Source organism: Phascolarctos cinereus, unplaced genomic scaffold (assembly GCF_003287225.1).
Source record: "Phascolarctos cinereus isolate Bilbo 61053 unplaced genomic scaffold, phaCin_HiC Scaffold_9;HRSCAF=440, whole genome shotgun sequence".
Taxonomy (NCBI): Eukaryota; Metazoa; Chordata; class Mammalia; order Diprotodontia; family Phascolarctidae; genus Phascolarctos; species Phascolarctos cinereus.
Window position 1 is genome coordinate 141294721 of NW_027556402.1, and position 18694 is coordinate 141313414.

Sequence of the window (18694 nt, forward strand, 5' to 3'; positions counted from 1 at the left end):
GATGGACAAAGGAACGGTGAAGAGTTTAGCTATTGCTCAGCTTAGCTCTTTTCTCACTTTTGTCCCACATCTCTTGCCCTTTCCATCTAATGTTTAAGACATATAAACTAGAGAAATAATTTGCTATATTGAAGTTGTCTTTTTTTTTAGGGGGTGGAGTTAGTATTTTCAGTCTTATGCTTTTAGTTAGTCCCCTCATGTAGGAATTTGAGTATAGAGACTTTTTTTCCCTTTTCTTGATATTTTAATTAATTAATTAATTATTTTTTTAGGGAAAAAATAGGCAATATATCCTCTTAAAATCGCTATTCATCAAGCTTAACCTCCCCTCAATAATCACTTGACTAGTAATCTCAAGAATAAATATATCTGGTATTTACCTACCCTTTGTGTGAGAAATCCTTTCATGATAGTGGAAATTCTGGGTGCTTAAATAGTGCTATAATGGTAACAGACTTAGCCTGAAATTAATTTTTGCAAAAAATCAAACTATGTGAAGCAAATGTCATTTTTCCCCCTCAATTTCCTTATTAATTTTGTATTTTGTATCAACATAGAAGAAATGTTTTTGTTGTTGTTGCTGTTGTCCAAAAATCTTTAATATGAGAAGGAGGAAGGGAGTTAGTTTTTGTACCCTCAGCTGGCACGGCAGCCCCTGGCACGCCTTACCTTTCGACCCTTGGATCACATATATGGTTTGGTGTGGCTGTGGGGAGTGCACGGTGCCTTCCCAAAATGCCTGTATACCTCATGGCCCTTCCGAGGATCAGAGAGCAAGACAGTGCCCCGTCCCTTGGGTGAGCTCATGGCCAGCTGGTCAAAGGTAAGGATCTTCCCACCAGCCTTGAGGATGCGATTCCGGGCATTGCTAGTAACACGAAGGGCACACACCTTCAACTTGGGGACATCCTGGATCCTCATATCATCTGTCACGGTCCCAACGACCACAGCCGTCTTGTTCTCCCGTCCTGGCAGCTTCATTTTCCTAATCATTCGAGACAGAGACAGAGGGGGCCAGTTGGTCCCGCTCATGAACAGCCTTTTCAGGACAACCTTGTTGAAAGTCGAGTTGGTTCTACCGGCCAGGAATAGGCAGAGCTTCACCAGCGGTCGCAGGTAGATGTCCTGGCTCTTGGTCTCCTTGCCCCGGACTTTCCGGTACTTGTTATGGCGGATGTTGACTTCCGTGCTGAAGCCCTACTGAACCCCGCCCCAACCAGGCTAGAAGAAATGTTTAAAACAAGCAACAAGAAGAACCGAAAGGTAATCAATAATAGTAAAATGTCAGCCATCAGAAATATCATTGAAAAATGTGTATTTTGGTGGTAACTTTCTGCAGGATCCCTGAAATCATTGTGTATAGGCAACTGTCTACCCACATGGTTTTGAAATGGAAGTGACCTTGGAAAATATGTCATTAACCCGTCTCACTTTATAATAGAGAAAGCAGAGTCCTAGAGAGCTTCAGTGACTTTCCAATGTTCTAGATATTTCAGTGAAACTAGAAATTTCTTGACCACCAACCAAGACTTTCTGAGGCAGGATGGTTCCCTCTCATTAGAATTATCATTTATATGAATGAAATATAGAAAGTCAGAATTAGCAATGCTCTCTGTATTTTCCTCTAAGTTCTATAAATATGTGTGTATGTATATGTGTGTGTGTATGTGTGTGTGTGTGTGTGTGTGTGCGCATCTGTGTGTGTGTGTGTGTACACACAGAGGGGATGAAGAGAGAGAAGGGAAGAGGGGATGAGGGAAGAGGGATGGAGGAAAGTTCTGCAGGCAGACTTTGTATAATATAGGTTATGATTCTGACCCACCTTTATGTTAACGTGTCAATCAGTCCCAATTTAAGAAATTGGGGGCTGCCCTGATTTTCCTGTTATATTTCTTACAAATATAGGATGTTTCATATTTTCATTGTTAGTTCTTTTTTCGAAAAGTTTAGATCACTTCATCAAATATTTTTCTTAGGTGCCTAGTACATGCAAGGAAATATGATGAAGCCAGGAAGTCAAGAGGAAACACACCTTTCTTTCAAGAAGCTTACATTTTACCCGGGGTAGCTAGGTGGCGCAGTGGATAGAGCACCGACCCTGGATTCAGGAGGACCTGAGTTCAAATCTGGTCTCAGACACATAACACTTACTAGCTGTGTGACCCTGGGCAAGTCACTTAACCCCATTGCCTACCCCCCAAAAAACAAAACAAAACAAAAACATTTTACTGAGGATGAATTCATTAAAAAAAAGTTGTATCAAGTAATCTCAAAAGGGAGAGAAAACTAAAAACTTGGGGAACAGGATCAACCAAGTTCCAGCCCCGTTAGTTGAATGAATACACAGATTTCAAAAGATTAAAATAAGAAGGGAGTGCATCCCAAACTTGGGGGAACCGTTTGTGAATATGTATATAGTAGGGAGATGGGAACGCCATGTATAAGAAGCATCTTGCTAGGTAGGTATCGAGGCTATGAACAAGTGTCAATCGAGGGTAAAAATCTGAAAAAGGACTAGAAAAGGTAGGTGGAAGAAAAATTTTGGAAAGCTTTAAATGCAAAGCTGAGTAATAAGAAAGTACACATGCAAATGTTTGCATATACACATATTGTATATGTGTGTATATGTGTATTATACACATGCATATATATACATACATGTGTGTATGCATGTATAGATATACATGAATGTGGTTTGCATTAGAATATATTCATATGTGTATGCATGTATGTAAGTATAGTAGCTAGGTGGTAGAGCAGCTAGAGAACTGGGCCTAGAGTCAGGAAGACTTGAGTTCAAATCCAGCCTCAGAAATTTACTAGCTGTGTGTGATACTGAACAAGTCACTTAACACTGTTTGCTTCAGTTTGATCATCTATAAAATGAGTTGGAGAAGGAAATGACAAATCTTTGCCAAGAAAACCCCAAAAGAAGTCATGAAGAGTCAGACATGACTGAAAACAACTAAATGACAATTCTCATTCTTTTTTTTTTCCTGGTCTCTCTTCTTTCTTCTCTCTTCATTTTTTTACTCCCCTTCCCCCTTGACTACCTACAATAAATTGGCTTCTATCTCCAACAGAAGAAAGTAATTAAATAAAGAAAATTAATATTTAAATGGTGTTGATTTAATATTCAACCCATTGGAAGAATTTATATTTTAAATGAGGAGAGTACGGAAAAAATATTTAAAACAATCAGAAGAATGAAAAAGGAATCAATAAATAAAATATCAAATTTTTAAAAATGTTTCCTCAATCTATTTTTCTGGTCATTTTTTCATAATGATATAATTTTTAAGTTTTTCATTCTTTTCACTTTGTTTCATAGTTTATTGATGTCCCATGGATTCATTAGCTTCCCCTTGTCCAATTCTAATTTCTTTTTTTAAAATTGTTTTAACATTAGTATTTAAAGTTTTGAGTTCCCAACTCTCTCCCCTCTTCTCCTAACCCTCTCTCCATTGAGAAGGCAAGCAATTCCATACAGGTCATATATGTGTAGTCATGCAAAACATATCCATCATGTAGTGAACGAAAACATAGACAAAAAAACACAATAAAAATAAAGAAAATGGAAAAAAAGTTGCTTCCTCTGTGTTCAGACACCATCAATTCTTTCTCTGGGGATGGACAGCATTTTTCATCCTAAGTCCTCCAGAGTTGTCATGGATCATTGTATTAATGAGAATAGCTAAGTCACTCACAGCTGATCATCTTACAATATTGCTGTTACTTTGTACCCAGTACATTTCACTTTACATCAACCCATGTCTTTCTTGTTTTTTCTGACAGCATCCTCCTTATAATTTCTTATAGGAAAATAATATTCCATTATAATCATATGCCACAACTTATTCAGCCATTTCCCAATTGCTGTGGATCCCCTCAATTTCTAATACTCTACCCCAATAAAAGATCTGATATACATATATATGTGTATATATGTATATATATACACATATATATGTACATATATGTATATATATACACATATATGTATACATATATATGTATATAAATATATATGTATGAGATATATACATACAAATATATGTATACATATACATAAAATATATGAGTATATATATACACATGTATATGTATACATATGTGTGTGTTTGTATATATAGGTCCTTTTCCTTTTTGTTTTTTATCTCTTTTGGGTTACAGAACTAGTAGTGGTATCACTATGTCAAAGGGTATGCATGGTTTTGTAGTCATTTGGGCATAGTTCCAAATTGCTGTATAGAATGATTTACTCAATTCAAATTCACAACTCTGACAACAGGACATTAATGTCTCATTTTTCCCACATCCCCTCCAATATTCATCATTTACTTTTTCTGTCATACTATCTAATCTAATAGGTATAAGATATTACCTCAGAATTGTTTTAACTTACATTTCTCCAATCAATAGTGAGTTAGAATATATTTCCTATGGCTATAGATAGCTTTAAATACTTCATCTGAAAACTGATTATACATTGTTATCATTTCCCAATTGAGGAATGACTCTTATTCATACAAATTTGATACAGTCCTCTATATGTTAGAGAAATGAGGTCGTTATCAGAGCAACTTGCTTCAATTTTTTTTCAGTTACTATTGCTACCTGTACTTCCCTTCATTCTATTCTCCCCCCCCCATTTATTCTATTCTCTCTCTCTTCTTTCACCCTGTCCCTCATCAGAAGTGTTTTGCTTCTGATTACCACTTCCCCTAATCTGCCCTCCCTTGTATCACCCTCCCCTTCTCTTATTCACTTCCGTTTCTATTTTCCTGTAGGGTAAGATAAGTGTCTATACCTCATTGCCTGTGTATCTTATTTCCCAGTTATATGCAAAAACAATTTTTAACATTTGTTTTTAAAACTTTAATTTTCAAATTCTCTCCCTTCCTCTCTCCCCACCCACCTTGTTAGAGAAAGCAAGCAATTTGATATAGGTTATACAGGTATAGTCATGCAAAACATTTCCATAATAGTCATGTTGTAGAAGACTAACTATATTTCCCTCCATCCTATCCTGCCCTCCCCTTGTTTATTCTATTATATCTTTCACCCTGTCCCTTCTCAAAAGTGTTTTGCTTCTGACTACCACTTTCCCCAATCTGCCCTCCCTTCTATCACCTCCCCCTCCCTTTTCCCCTTCCCTTCTACTTCTCTGTAGGGTAATATAGATTTCCATACCCAATTGAGTGTGTATATTATTCCCTCCTTAAGCCAATTCTGATGAAAGTAAGATTCACTCATTCCCTCTCACATCCCCCTTCTTCCCCTGTATGGTAAAAGCTTTTTCTTGCCTCTTTTATGTGAGATAATTTATCCCATTCTACCTCTCTTTTTTCTCTTTCTCCCAGGATGTTCCTTTCTCAGCACTTAATTTTCTTTTTAGATATCATATTCATCTCTTCATATTCAACTCACCCTGTGTTCTCTGTTTATATACGTTCCCTCCAACTACCACAATACTATGAAATGTCTCATGAGTTTCCAATATCATCTTTCCATGTAGGAATGTAAACAGTTCAACTTTAATAAGTTCCTTATAATTTCTTTTTCCTGTTTACCTTTTCATACTTCTCTTTAGTATTGTATTTGAAAGCTATTTTTTTAGCTCTTGTTTTTTTTCTCAAGAATGCATTAAATTCCTCTATGTCATTGAATACCAATTTTTACCCTTACTTATTACACTCAGTGTTGCTGAGTAGTTGATTTTTGGTTTTAATCCTAGCTCCTTTAACCTCTAGAATATCATATTCCAAGTCCTCTGATCCCTTAATATAGAAGCTGCTAAATCTTGGTTGTGGTTCCAAAATACTTTGATTGCTTCTTTCTGGCTGCTTGAAATGTTTTCCTCTTGACCTGGGAACTCAGGAATTTGGCTATAATATTCCTAGGGGTTTCCCTTTTAGGATTTCTTTCAGGAGGTGATCAGTGGTTTCTTTCCATTTCTATTTTACCTTCTGGTTCTAGAATATCACAGCAATTTCCCTTGATCATTTCTTGAAAGATGATGTCTAGGCTTTTCTTTTGATCATGGCTTTCAGGTAGTCTAATAATTTTTAAATTATCTGTCCTGGATCTATTTTCCAGGTCAGTTATTTTTCCAATGAGGTATTTCACATTGTCTTCTATTTTTTCTTTTTTTTTTTTGATTTCTTGATTTCTCATAAGGCTTTAGCTTCCATTACATTTTCTCCAGTTTAATTTTTAAGTAATTATTTTCTTCAGTGAGTTTTGGACCTCTTTTTCCATTTGGTGAAATCTACTTTTTAAAGCATTTTTCTCCTCATTGGCTTTTTGGATCGCTTTTGCCATTTGGTCAACTCTATTTTTTAAGGTATTATTTTCTTCAGTACTTTTTTTTTATTTTTGGGGGTCTCCTTTAGCATGCTGATGAGTCATTTTTCATAATTTTCTTCCATCACTCTCATTTCTGTTCCCAATTTTCCTTGTACCTCTCATACATGATTTTCAAAATCCTTTTTTGAGCTCTTGCATGACCTGAGATCAATTTATAATATTCTTGGAAACTTTATATACAGAAGCTTTGACTTTGTTGTCTTCTTCTGGGTGTATGTTTCATTCTTCCTTGTCATCAAAGTAAGTTTCTATAGTCTGAGGTTTTGTGTTTTATTTTTTTTCCTGTTGTTTGTTCATTTTCCCAGCCAATTACTTGATTTTTAAAACTTTTTATTAATGTAAGGCTCTGCTTCCTGTGTGGAGGGCATATTGTCCCAAGCTTCATGGGTTTTGTGAAACTGTTTTCAGAGATACTTCAAGGGACCTCTAAGTTTTCAGTTCTTTGAAGGTGGTATGATATAGGGAGAACTGTGTTTACTACTCTCCTGGCCTGTGCTCTGGTCCATGAGTGAACACAATCATTCTTTTCTGCCCTGGAATTGTGAGGAGGATTCCTTCTACACTGCTGACACAAGCTTTGCTCTGCCAGTGCTCCTCCTCACCCCAGGACTGTCACCTAGATTCAAATATGGACAAAACCATAGAATCCTGCCTCAGTGCCAGCAAAGAGACCCCTGCAATCTTCTTCTGGTCAGTTATTTGATCTCCTTACTGCCGGTGAACTGAGAGTTCTGGAAGCATTTTTTTGCTGCTGCTGCCGACACTGCCAATGCTGCCACTGCCACTGCCACTGCCCCAGTGTGCTGAGGCTAGGCCTGAAATGTGCTTCTCTCTCTCCCATGTCCAACAGACCTTTTCTATTAATCTTCTAAGTTATCTTTGGAATTTATGGGTTGAGAAGTCTGAAAACTGCCACTGCTGCCAGTGATTCAGTCCCCTGAGGCTTTGCTGGGTCTGGGTCTGTGCTGATGTAGCCTGTGCTTTACTGTGTTCCTCTCTAAGCCTTCTTCAACAGACCTTTTGTATTGACCTTCCAGGTTGTCTTGGGCTGGAAATTTGTTTCACCCTGTCTTTTTGTGGATTCTGATGCTCTAGAATTTGTTGAGAGTCATTTTTCAGGTATTTGGAAGGATTTGGGGGAGAGCTCAAGCAAATCCCTGCCTTTACTCCACCATGTTGGCTCCATCCTCCACTCAATTGTAATTTTTAAGGTATTATTTTCTTCTCAGTTTTTATACTTCCTTTTCCATTTGGCCGATTCTACTCTTTAAATAATTCTCTTCAATAAATTGTTGTAACTATTTTTCTATTTGGACAATTCTGCTTTTGAATGAGACTTTCTCTTAAGTGGATTTTTTAATGCCTTTTTTTACTATTTGGCCTATTCTGTTTTTTAAGGTGTTATTTTCTTTAACATCTTTTTTTTTCTCCTCTATCAATCGATTGTCTTTTTTCATGATTTTTTTGCATCACTTTTCCAATTTTTTTTTCTTTCCCTCTTTTATCTGATTTAAAAATTTTTTTTGAGCTCTTTTGGGGCCTGAGACCAATTCTCATTTTTTCTTTGAGGCTTTGCATGTAACTGCTTTGATTTTTATTGTTTTCTTTATTTTTTTTTTAATATTTCTCATCACCATAGAAACATTTTATACTCAAGTTCCTTTTTCAATTTGTTTGCTCATTTTTTTCAACTTTTTTTTTTTAAACTTAACTGTCTGTTAAAGCTAGGCTGTGCTACTGGGGGAGAGGAGGCTTTGTACCAAGCTTCATGTCTTTGTCTCTCTGTCTTCAGAGCTAGTTCTGGGTGTCTATAATTTTTCAGTTCTTCAAAGGTTGTACGATCTAAGGAGAGGTGTGGTCACTGTTCTTCTTCACTGTGCTCTGGTCTGTGAGTGACCACAAGCACTCTTTTCTGCACTGGAACCCTGAACAGGAACTATGCTCTTGACAGCACTCTTGCTCACCCTGGAAATGCAACTTAGAGCCATGTATGGGAAATGAAACAGAGTTCTGCTCCCATTGCCAGCAAGGGGTCCCTGTAGTGTCCTTTTGACTAATTTTCTGACTCATCACTGTCTGTGGATTGGTAACTCAGGAAGCCACTGCTGCTAATTTAGTCACTCCCAAGGCCTGCTGCTTACTTACAAATGTGTCCTACACTCATTTGTCTTGTGTGTGTTGGACTGTATTCTACTCTCATTCCAGTGAAACAGAATTTTCCTGATGACCTTCTAAGTTGTTTTGCACTGGAAAATTGTTTAAACCTGTATTTTGATTGGATCTACAACCCCAGATTTCATTTTTAGGTGTTATTTTTAAGTTGTTTGGAAGGGAATTTGGGAGAGCTCAGGTAAGTCTCTGCATTTACTATACAAGGTTGGCTTCAGATTATTGTTTTGTTTTGTTTTTAATAAAATGAGAGAAGTTACGTAGCAATGAAGATTGGCAAACATGACCCTGATTCTTAAAACAAGCGAAGAGGATGAAATCTTAAATTAAGGGATTATAATTTATTTATTGTTTAATTTGACTCAACAACATTCTAGAAAGTATCATTAAGAATAATTTACTATGACACTTTTTTTTTGTTTTTTCCTTTTTAGGCAATTGGGGTTAAGTGACTTGCCCAGGGTCACACAGCTGGTAAGTGTCAAGTGTTTGTCATTGTTCTTCATTAAAAGCCAGAATGAGTTTATCAAGAACAGATTCATTCTTTACTAACATTTCCTTTTTCTTTTCTTTTTTTTTCTTTGGACAAGGTTATTCAATTGATATTTCAGGTGTATGCTATTGACACAGTATGACTGAACTTTGGTAAAGTATTTGACTTTGTCTCTCATTATATGTTCATGGACAAAATGGAAAGATGCAGGCAAGATTAAAAAAGGTTCTGAAGTTTCTGATGCAACTAATGCTTGGCACCAATGAGAAGAGACTAATGGATAAAGGCCAATATTTTACCAATACCTCTGATAAAGATATACTTATAAACTTTTGGGGTTAGAAGTGATAAAATCAGGCTAGAATGTGAACCAAATATAAATGGATGAAATTTAATAATCCCACATGTAAAGGATTTCAAAAATAACTACACAAACCCAAGATGAGAGAAGCAGGATATTACAAAAGTTCATAAGAAAATGATGAAGGGTTTTAGTGTACTAAACCTTCCTATGACTCAACAATGATCCTGGCAGTCAAAGAGCTAGTCAAAATGTTAGGTGCATAGTTAGATTAAATTAATAGTATTATAATGTCAAGAAACTGGGAATCTATGACTTTGGTGTGCTTGGACCATATCTAAAGTACTGTTTCACTTCTTAGCATCATATTTTAGAAATTATATTGACAAGCTATGAAGTGGCACTAGCAAATGATAAGAATAATGGAAACTGCCCAAAAAGAGTCAGTTGAAGGGATAACAGTTCTTTAATCAAGTGAAGAGGAGATCGGCTTGGGGGGAGAATCAAGATTTTGCATTTCAGGTATTTGCATTCTCTGTGGTTAATGAATGTGGATATGTTTGTATTTATCTATTTATTTATTTAATAGTTTTTAACATTCACTTTCATAAGGTTTTGAGTTCTAAATTTTCTCCTCCCCTCCTTTTCTCCAAGACAGTGTGAAATTTGATATAGGTTATACATATACTTTTATATTAACATATTTTCACATTAATCATGTTGTAAAGAAGAATTAGAACCAACAGGAGAAACCACAAGAAAGAATAAACAAAGAGAGAGAGAGAGCAAATAGTATTCTTTGATCTGCATTCAGGCATCGTTATTTTTCTGAATGTGGATAGCATTTTGCATCATGAGTCTTTTGGAATTGTCTTAGATCACTGCATTACTGAGAAGAGCTAAATCAATCGAAGTTAGTCCCTGCACAATGTTCCTGTTACTGCATACAAAGTTCTCCTGGTTCTGCTCACACAGCATCTGTTCACATGAGTCTTTACAGGTTTTTCTGAAATCTGCCTGCTCACCATTTCTTATGGAACAGTACTATTCTATTACATTCATGTAACACAAATTGTTCAGCCATTCCCCAATTGATAGGAATCCTCTCAATTTCCATTATTTTTTCCCACCACTAAAAAGAGCTACTATTAGTATTTTTTGTACATGTGGGTCCTTTTCCCATTTTAATCATCTCTTTGGCATATAGACCTAGTAGTAGTATTGTTAGGTCAAGGGGTATGCACAGTTTTATACCCTTTGGGTAAAGTTACAAATTGTTCTCCAGAATGGCTGGATCAGTTCACAATTCCACCAACAATGTGTTAGTGTTCCAATTTCCCATATCTTCTACAGCATTTATCATTTTCCTGTTTTGTCATGTTGGTCAATCTGATAGGTACCTCAGAGTTGTTTTAATTTGCATTTCTCTAAATTCTTTTGCATATGAATACAGATAGCTTTAATTTCTTCCTCTGAAAACTGTCTATTCATATCCTTTGACCATTTATTAATTGGGGAATGATTTATATTCTTATAAATTTGACTTAGTTCTCTCTATATTTTATAAATGAGGCCCTTATCAGAGACAATAGTCATAAAAAAAATTCCCAGCTTTCTGTTTCCCTTTTATTCTTGGTTGCATTGCCTTTGTGCATGCAAAACATTTACAATTTAATGTAAGCAAAATTAATGGATGTGGAATAGACTAAGTTCCTTAGTCCCAGAGGGCAGAACAAGTAGCAATGGGTGAAATTTAAGAAAACTATGAATTTCTAGGAGATAATGAAAAGCTTCCTATCAAATGGAGATGTTCTGGAGAGTATGGTGTTACATCAAGAAGTAATAGGTTTTCTTATCAGTGAAGGTACTTAAGCAAAAAATCAGTAATTACTTGTCAAGGATGTTGGAGAGATATTTTCTATTTAGTCACAAGTTGGATTTTCTGACTTTTGAAGATTTATTTCCCTTTCTTTTGTATTCCATGGTTTTTAAACTTCTGAACTTTTAAACTTCCTATTTGTTATGTAACCTCAATACTTCTTTAATGAGTGATTACATGTTCAGGAAAACTGAGGGAAGCTAGTGTAAGATTATATTATTCATTCCATTATAATTTCTATTTTATTACTCACTTCAGTGTCATCTCTAGTCCCATACCACCACTTACCTATTGGGATTTTCAACCTGGATGGTTCATAAAACATCTTAAACTCAATATGTGCAAAACTAAATGCATTGTCTCCAACTTACCCCTGCAGCAATTCCTCTTCCAACTTCCATGTTTCTGAGGAAAATATCTCTAATTTACCATTCTCCCAGCTCTGTACCGTTGACATTATCCTGGAAGCCTCACTCTTGCTGGACATATTCAATAAGTTGCTAAATCATAGATTATTGCTTTCATAGTATTCCTTGTATCTAGCACCTTTTCTGTAATCACACAACTACCACTTTAGTTCAGACCACTCATCTCTTCTCTCTTAGATTATAGTAATAGCTTTCCTTCAAGTCTTTCCCCACTCTAGTATATTCTGCAAGCTACTGCCAAAGTAATTTTCCTTATTCGCAGATCCACCTATGTGACTCCCCTAGTCCATTAACTCCAATAACTCCTGATTGCTTCAAGGGTAAACAACAAACACCTCCCCTTACTTCTTAAAGCCTTTCACAAACTAGGTTTAACCTACATTTTCAGCCTCGTTGTACATTCCTTTCGCTAATATAGCCTATGATGCAAATCAATTGATGTTCTATCTGTTCCTTATATAACACACTCTGTCTCCCATTTCTGTGCCTTTGTATAGATTTCTCTACATTTTTGAAATTCATCCTCCTCTTAACCCTGCTTCCCAGAGTTACCCTTTTCTTTATGATGCAGATCAAGCACCATATTATGCATGAACTCTTTCTTGGTCCTCTTTACAGCTAGTGTCTTTCTCCCAAATTTGTTTTTAGCTACTTTGTAGATGCATGTATTTGTCAACTTTATATTTCTGCTATGTGTGTGGATACATGTAGACACAATTCGCATAGATATCTGTTATGATCCCCATTATAACATTCCTGTGAGTACAGATTGTTTTTATTCTTTTTAATTTTATTCCTAGTACCTTGTAAATACTTAGTGCTTAATAAATACTTGTTGATTGATTGAACTAAGATAATAAAAAGAAATCATGAAACCAGATGTAGGAAATAAACTAATAATAGATGAATGAGTTTGCTAGCAACATCTTGCAACATAAAAGAGCTGAAGAGATGAATGACTATATTTTTAAAAAGTAGATATTTAAATTTATGTAAATATTATTGTGAACTTGATACAGAGAGATTCCAACCTAGGCTTTTCTTGGGTAAGAGATGCAGAACCTGATCCAAGCAAGACAGCATAATATGTATCAACCTAATAGGTAAAGTTGAATGATAATTATAATGGAATACATGGATGTTTTTAAGACCCTTAAGAGACAAATTGCAAAAGCATATGTCCACATGGACTAGGTCTGAAAGTAAACAGACAATGAAGAATGTACAGTTTCTGTCAACTATTAACAGATGTTTTCCCTCAAGGACAATGACAGAACAGAAATGAAAAGTGATATCCAGGAAAGAGTAGAAGCATTTGTGCAAGTAGTAATAAAGTAATATATCTGTAATAATAAGAAGCTCCTAGACTTTTAATAGCCTTAAGGAAACAAGATTACAGGAAGATGATATCTTGTGTGTGCTAATAATGGAACCAAGACAGGCAATAAAGGAGACCATCTGAGAATGACACCTCAACAACTGAGTTTATATCATAATGAGAAATCTACTGTTCTTTAAAAAAATGAGAGAGAATTTATGCTACTTGATATGAAAAATAAATGTGAAATATGGCCTCATGATTAACTGTATGGCCATCAACATCAAGGGATTATGTAAAAATTTGACCTCATACATTCACAAAGATAATCCGACACTGCAATTAGTTACCTGCCTAATATTTGCAGAAAATTTACAGTATATTAAGAATGTTGGATTTCAACTTTAAGAGAAGAAAATATGAAATATTTATCCATAATGGCCAATGAGAAACTTATGATCCATTAGATTTGAGACGAAGGAATGTAACAAAAATCTCTTTACTTTTCTAGTTCATATATGGATTCTACAGGATCCTTGACTGAGGGGAAGAAAAAAAGCTCAGTGAAAAGTGACACCCTAAGGTAAAGCCTAAATGAAAACTGCAGTTGCTTCTTATTAAGGTGACAGTGACAGGATTCCGAATTGGGAAAAGTCACATTGTCACTTTTCAGCACTTGTTCACTCTACTGAGAGGCAACCCACATCAAAGGAAGCATCTCTCATTCTACCCTTCTTTGTCTTCTCTCTCTTTCTCTCTCTCTTCCTGTATTTGAAAAGAAAAAATGAACTTCTAAAAATAAATTGCCACTACCATCATGTTAAGCACCAAACAAATATTTTTTTTCTAAATATGGCATCGTATCTAAAATGAAATCATTATTTACAAAATGTGAAATCAGAGTAGATTTAAAAGAAACATTCAGATAAATCCTACATCTAGAAGTCTGTCTTGGTCATAGCAATTCAAAGCAAAAGATCAGGATTGGTTTAAGCACTACCATGGCTACAATGGAAAAGACGACTAGCTCTGGTGTCAATCAGAGGAACTGGCTGCAAATCTCTCTGTAGTTATAATGTGTGGGAACTTGGTCAAATTACAATATCTCTAACCCTCAGTTTTCTCATCAGTAAAATGGGAAGGAATAGCTGATTTCTACATTTCCTTCAAGGTCTACATCTCTGATCTTTCTTTGGTCTCAGGCACAAATTCAATAGCCAATGTATAATTTTAATTAATTAAAAATAAAATATGATGATAAATTATGTGGGGAAGAAAAATCCCATCTTTTGTGACAATTTCGTTTAATAATGTACAACTGAACTAATATTACTATATCATGTTCAGAAGAAAAATGAACTAGCAGTCACCTCAGACCAAACAAAAGAATGTCAATGAAAAGAGCTTGCACATGAGAAAAAGTGAAATTATCAAATACAGTGGGAATATGATGGCACAGAGCAATGGCACTTAGACAGTAATCAAAGCTCTTCATGGAAAACATAATAATCAAAACAACAAAATTTGTGGAATTCATCTTGCAAGGAATTGGAAAAAGTGGAAAGATATAACTTTCTTTTTTTTCCCCTGTATCCTGTTTGCTATCTTATAAGTTACATATTAGAAGAAAAAAAATTTTCTATTATCAGAATTGGAAGGAACCTTAGAGACTATGTCCTGAAAGCCGTCAATGTAAATTTATGCACATAAAATTTCCTAAATCATTTTTTTAAACTTCACAATATCTGTATAAAATAAACTGTTTTTCACCACAAAACCTGCCCCTGTCCCTATAATACTACTCTGACATAAAACAGTACTGCAGTGAATTTTGACAGTAACTACTTTTATTTTGGCCTTTTCTTCTATGATATTTTGATGTTCCTTCCTAAATTACCTTTACATGGTTTCATTTTTTCATTATTTAATGGCAGATTTTTTTTCCAGCTAAGATTAACTTTTTGTCTGTAAATTTGTTATCATTTACAGTTGTTTTTAAAACATAGCCTGTTAGTATGCCACTGCTTTGTAGCTACACAATAACAACCCCGTGGAATGAGCAAAAAGTCCACCGAAAGAGGATCTTGCCTTAATCGCAACCTGTGGTATTATGGTGTTTATGTTTTGTGGAGAGTATCACGGAGAGATAGACCCTAACAAAACTTCTAAATTGCTATGAACATGAATTGTGCATTTTCCTTAAATAGATATATAAGTTAATGTGTTCATACCTTACTAGATATTTTAGTTTTGCTGTAGCTAAAGAAGAATGTATCATCTAATTACCACCCTTTGAGGGATGAACATCTTGCAACTCGGTGACACTGGTCATCTTCCTAATAGTTTGATGCTGGTACTTTACATGAAGCTTTTGTGGCTTGGTGGTCCACGTCTGAGTTTATGTTCCAGTGACATAGTTTTGGGGAGGATATGTTCACCTCCACATTGTGGTAAGGGTTATAAGTGGAGGGAGGATTTAAGTGAAGGGTAAGAGGGGAAGAAGATCAGTATACACACATGCACAATATATATACATATATATGTATATGCACACATATGCATGTTTGTATGTATGTAGGTAGACACACATTCTTTCTAAACTTATGGGAAAGGGAGATCGCTCTAGACTGACATCCCTTATGGACAGTGATCCTAGTTAAGAAAACTCAGAGGTTTAGCTGAAAAGAATCAATCAATAAACCAACATTTATCAAGCACTTACTATGTGGCATACAATGAACTGTTCCAAATCTGAACCTAGTGACATCCTAAGCAGGAAAAATAAAATTATTTCAAATAGCTATTTTTAAACTTGGATCCATGAACTTCTTTTATTTTTTATTTATATTTCAATATAATTGTTTTCCTTTGTAGTCCTATATGTATTATTTCTACATAGACAACTATTCGGAGAAAGGGTCCATGGTCTTCAGTGGACTACCAAAGCTACCCAGGACACAAAACAAGTTTAAAAATTGCTAGATTAGGGCCTTGCAGATAGCATCAAAACTTTGGAATAGGTCCTAGTTCTTTGCCTTCATTTTTAGTTCAAACAAACCCCTGTTTCTCAAGTCTTGCTGACAGAACTTTCTCCCACTTGGTGAAATGACAACTGAGGAGAGTTCACAGGCTACAGCACCTGTCAGAATTATCACAAACCACATCCAGCTCGTTTGCAGAGGACAAAAAAAGGGAAAAGCCAGCACAAGTCATTCCCCCTTGCCTTCAGACTGAAACTTTTGTCTCCTGGGCTACTGGAGCTCTACAGTTTTAATCTTTTCTGGCAGTCACAACATCCAGCTGAAGCTATGAGACATTTTAGATTTTTTTTTAAACTTAGGGAGGTACAGCTTACTGTTTCCCAGGTTACAGATCTGCAATAGGCATGTAGAAAAGCCTGCTCAGTCATGGCAATTTCCTTCCCCTCACACCATGAAAAATCTAGAAATTGTTGAAGTGACTAAAATCACAAGTTTAAATCAATCATGAAATACAACATTGCTTCTCAGATCCTTGAAGCTGACCACATCTGTATCCTGCCAAACAGCTTTGATGAAGAGAAGAATCAGAGACACAAAGAGGAAGAGAAAGCCAGAGAGACAGACATAGCTAGAGCAGAGAGCAAGAAGGCAGAGGCAGCTAGGTGATGCAGCAGAAAAAATGCTGGGCCTGGAGTCAGAAGATCTGAGTTCAAATTTGGTCTCAAACACTTATTAACTCTGTGACATTGGGCAAGCCATTTAACTTCTGGTTGCCCCTCAGTTTTCTTAACTGTAAAGAAGGTATAATACTTCTCATCACTGTTGCTTTTGTAATGATCAAATGAAATAATATTTATTTAACACAGTACCTGACACATAGTAGGTGATATATAAATGCTAGCTATTATTATTAGACTCAGACCAGAAGACAGCAGAACATAGTTATTTTAATGGGCAAATAAGTGTCAATTTCTTAAATTTAAATTCATATTGTTCTTCTTGTGTCAGGAAATTTTTGCTTTTAGATGAAGTCATATTAACTCCTGAATTTAGCATTAAATAATTTTAGGCATTTATTGTTAAATGCTATTCCTTCAGAAAGGAAGATTCCCCACATATAGTCCATCCCCTGGGTGCCTGCAGAATAATAGAATACTTTGCTTCAAAGAACTGAACTCTTGGCTGTTTAGTTCATTACATAATTTCTATGGTTGATTTTTAAAGAGGGACTGAGGACATGGTCTATTGAAACAGAGAAACATACTGAAATATTAGAATAAATTATATAGTAGACACAAGCATATTTACAAAGTATAAAAGTATATAGTTACATTTCTCACAATTACAATTTTTGTATTCATTTTACTACTTTGCTTTGTACATTTCTTTTCAAAGAACAATGTAATTTTAAAATATCTATAGCTGAGTAATGTACCCATGATATAAAATTACAAATAAAATCCCATATTCTGATCTCAGCAATTTTTCATTAGAATTTATGAAAAAATATTGATGTTGGACCTTATTCACCAAAGGTATATTTTGTTGAAAATCTAAGTCCAGTCTCTCCCCCCCTTCTCTCTCTCTCTCTCTCTCTCTCTCTCTCTCTCTCTCTCTCTCTCTCACACACACACACACACACACACACATACACATACACACTCACACACATTTCACTAAATTCTGATTTAATTTTTATTGAAGCATCAAATTAACAAGCTGGAATCTTTTAATGACTGAAAGCTGGACACCTTTTATGATAACTTTAATAACCAGAATACTGAGTCAAATTGAGACCTGGGAAAGACCTTAGCTTAAAAAGGCCAAGGTCTCCACTGCATCCGGAGCCATCTCCAGTCATGTGATCTATTTCTTGCCACTGGACCCAGATGACTCCGGGGGACAAAGTGAAGCTGGTGACTTTGCACAGCCCTCCCTCACTTAAATCCAATTCACTTGCAAGTCATGGCATCACCTTCCTGATGTCATAGTCCTCTTTGAAAATGAAGGACAAATAATAATAACCAGAACAGTACAGTAGGGAACTGCTATTGCTACATCTTCCACATTGTCTAAGTGCTCAATTACTGAGTACAGTGTACTACATTCTTTTTTCTTTCACTAGGGTGCTTGAGCACTAGGAAGCTGAATATGACAATGATTTTCCTACATTACATAAGTATTGAAATGTTATGAAAATAAGGCAACTATTATTTAATCTATTGTATTATTTTGTATCCTCCCTTCTCTAAAAATCAACAAAAAGAGTCATAATGACATATAATTTACCAGAGATTGTGAGTCAGTGTGGTGCTATAGATAGAGGGAAGACCTGAGTCGAAGTAATGCCTCTGACACAAATTGTTAAGAAAATAATTTATGTCCTCAGTATCTCCTAGTTTATTCTCTTTTTCAAAACTCTTAAGTCCTACTTAAATTGTTGCTCCACATCAATGGAAGGAGTGTCTACATTTGGAATTTCTCATTGATGAAAAAGCAGATTTGGAATAAAACCAAAACAAGCAAAAACACAAATAAAAGAGATCAGGGTTGAGTGATAGATCTACCATATATCCTGATACTTTGATTTATCTTATTTCAAGGAAAATAAGAAGCATTGGATATGAGAGGTTATGAGTTTTTGTTATGCAATAATCTCAATGAAAGAGGAACAGATCACCAGAAACTATTCAGTCACATAGAAAAGGATCCATAGATTTAAAAACTGTTTCTTAATAAATCCAGCTCTGGAAATG

At 35.4% G+C, this 18694-nt stretch overlaps 1 pseudogene; it reads right to left on the reverse strand.

The window, feature by feature from the left end:
* Nucleotides 1–684: 684 nt before the first annotated feature.
* On the reverse strand, nt 685–1211 carry LOC110217459 (large ribosomal subunit protein eL18 pseudogene; annotated as a pseudogene).
* Between the last annotated feature and the right edge of the window lie 17483 nt (nt 1212–18694).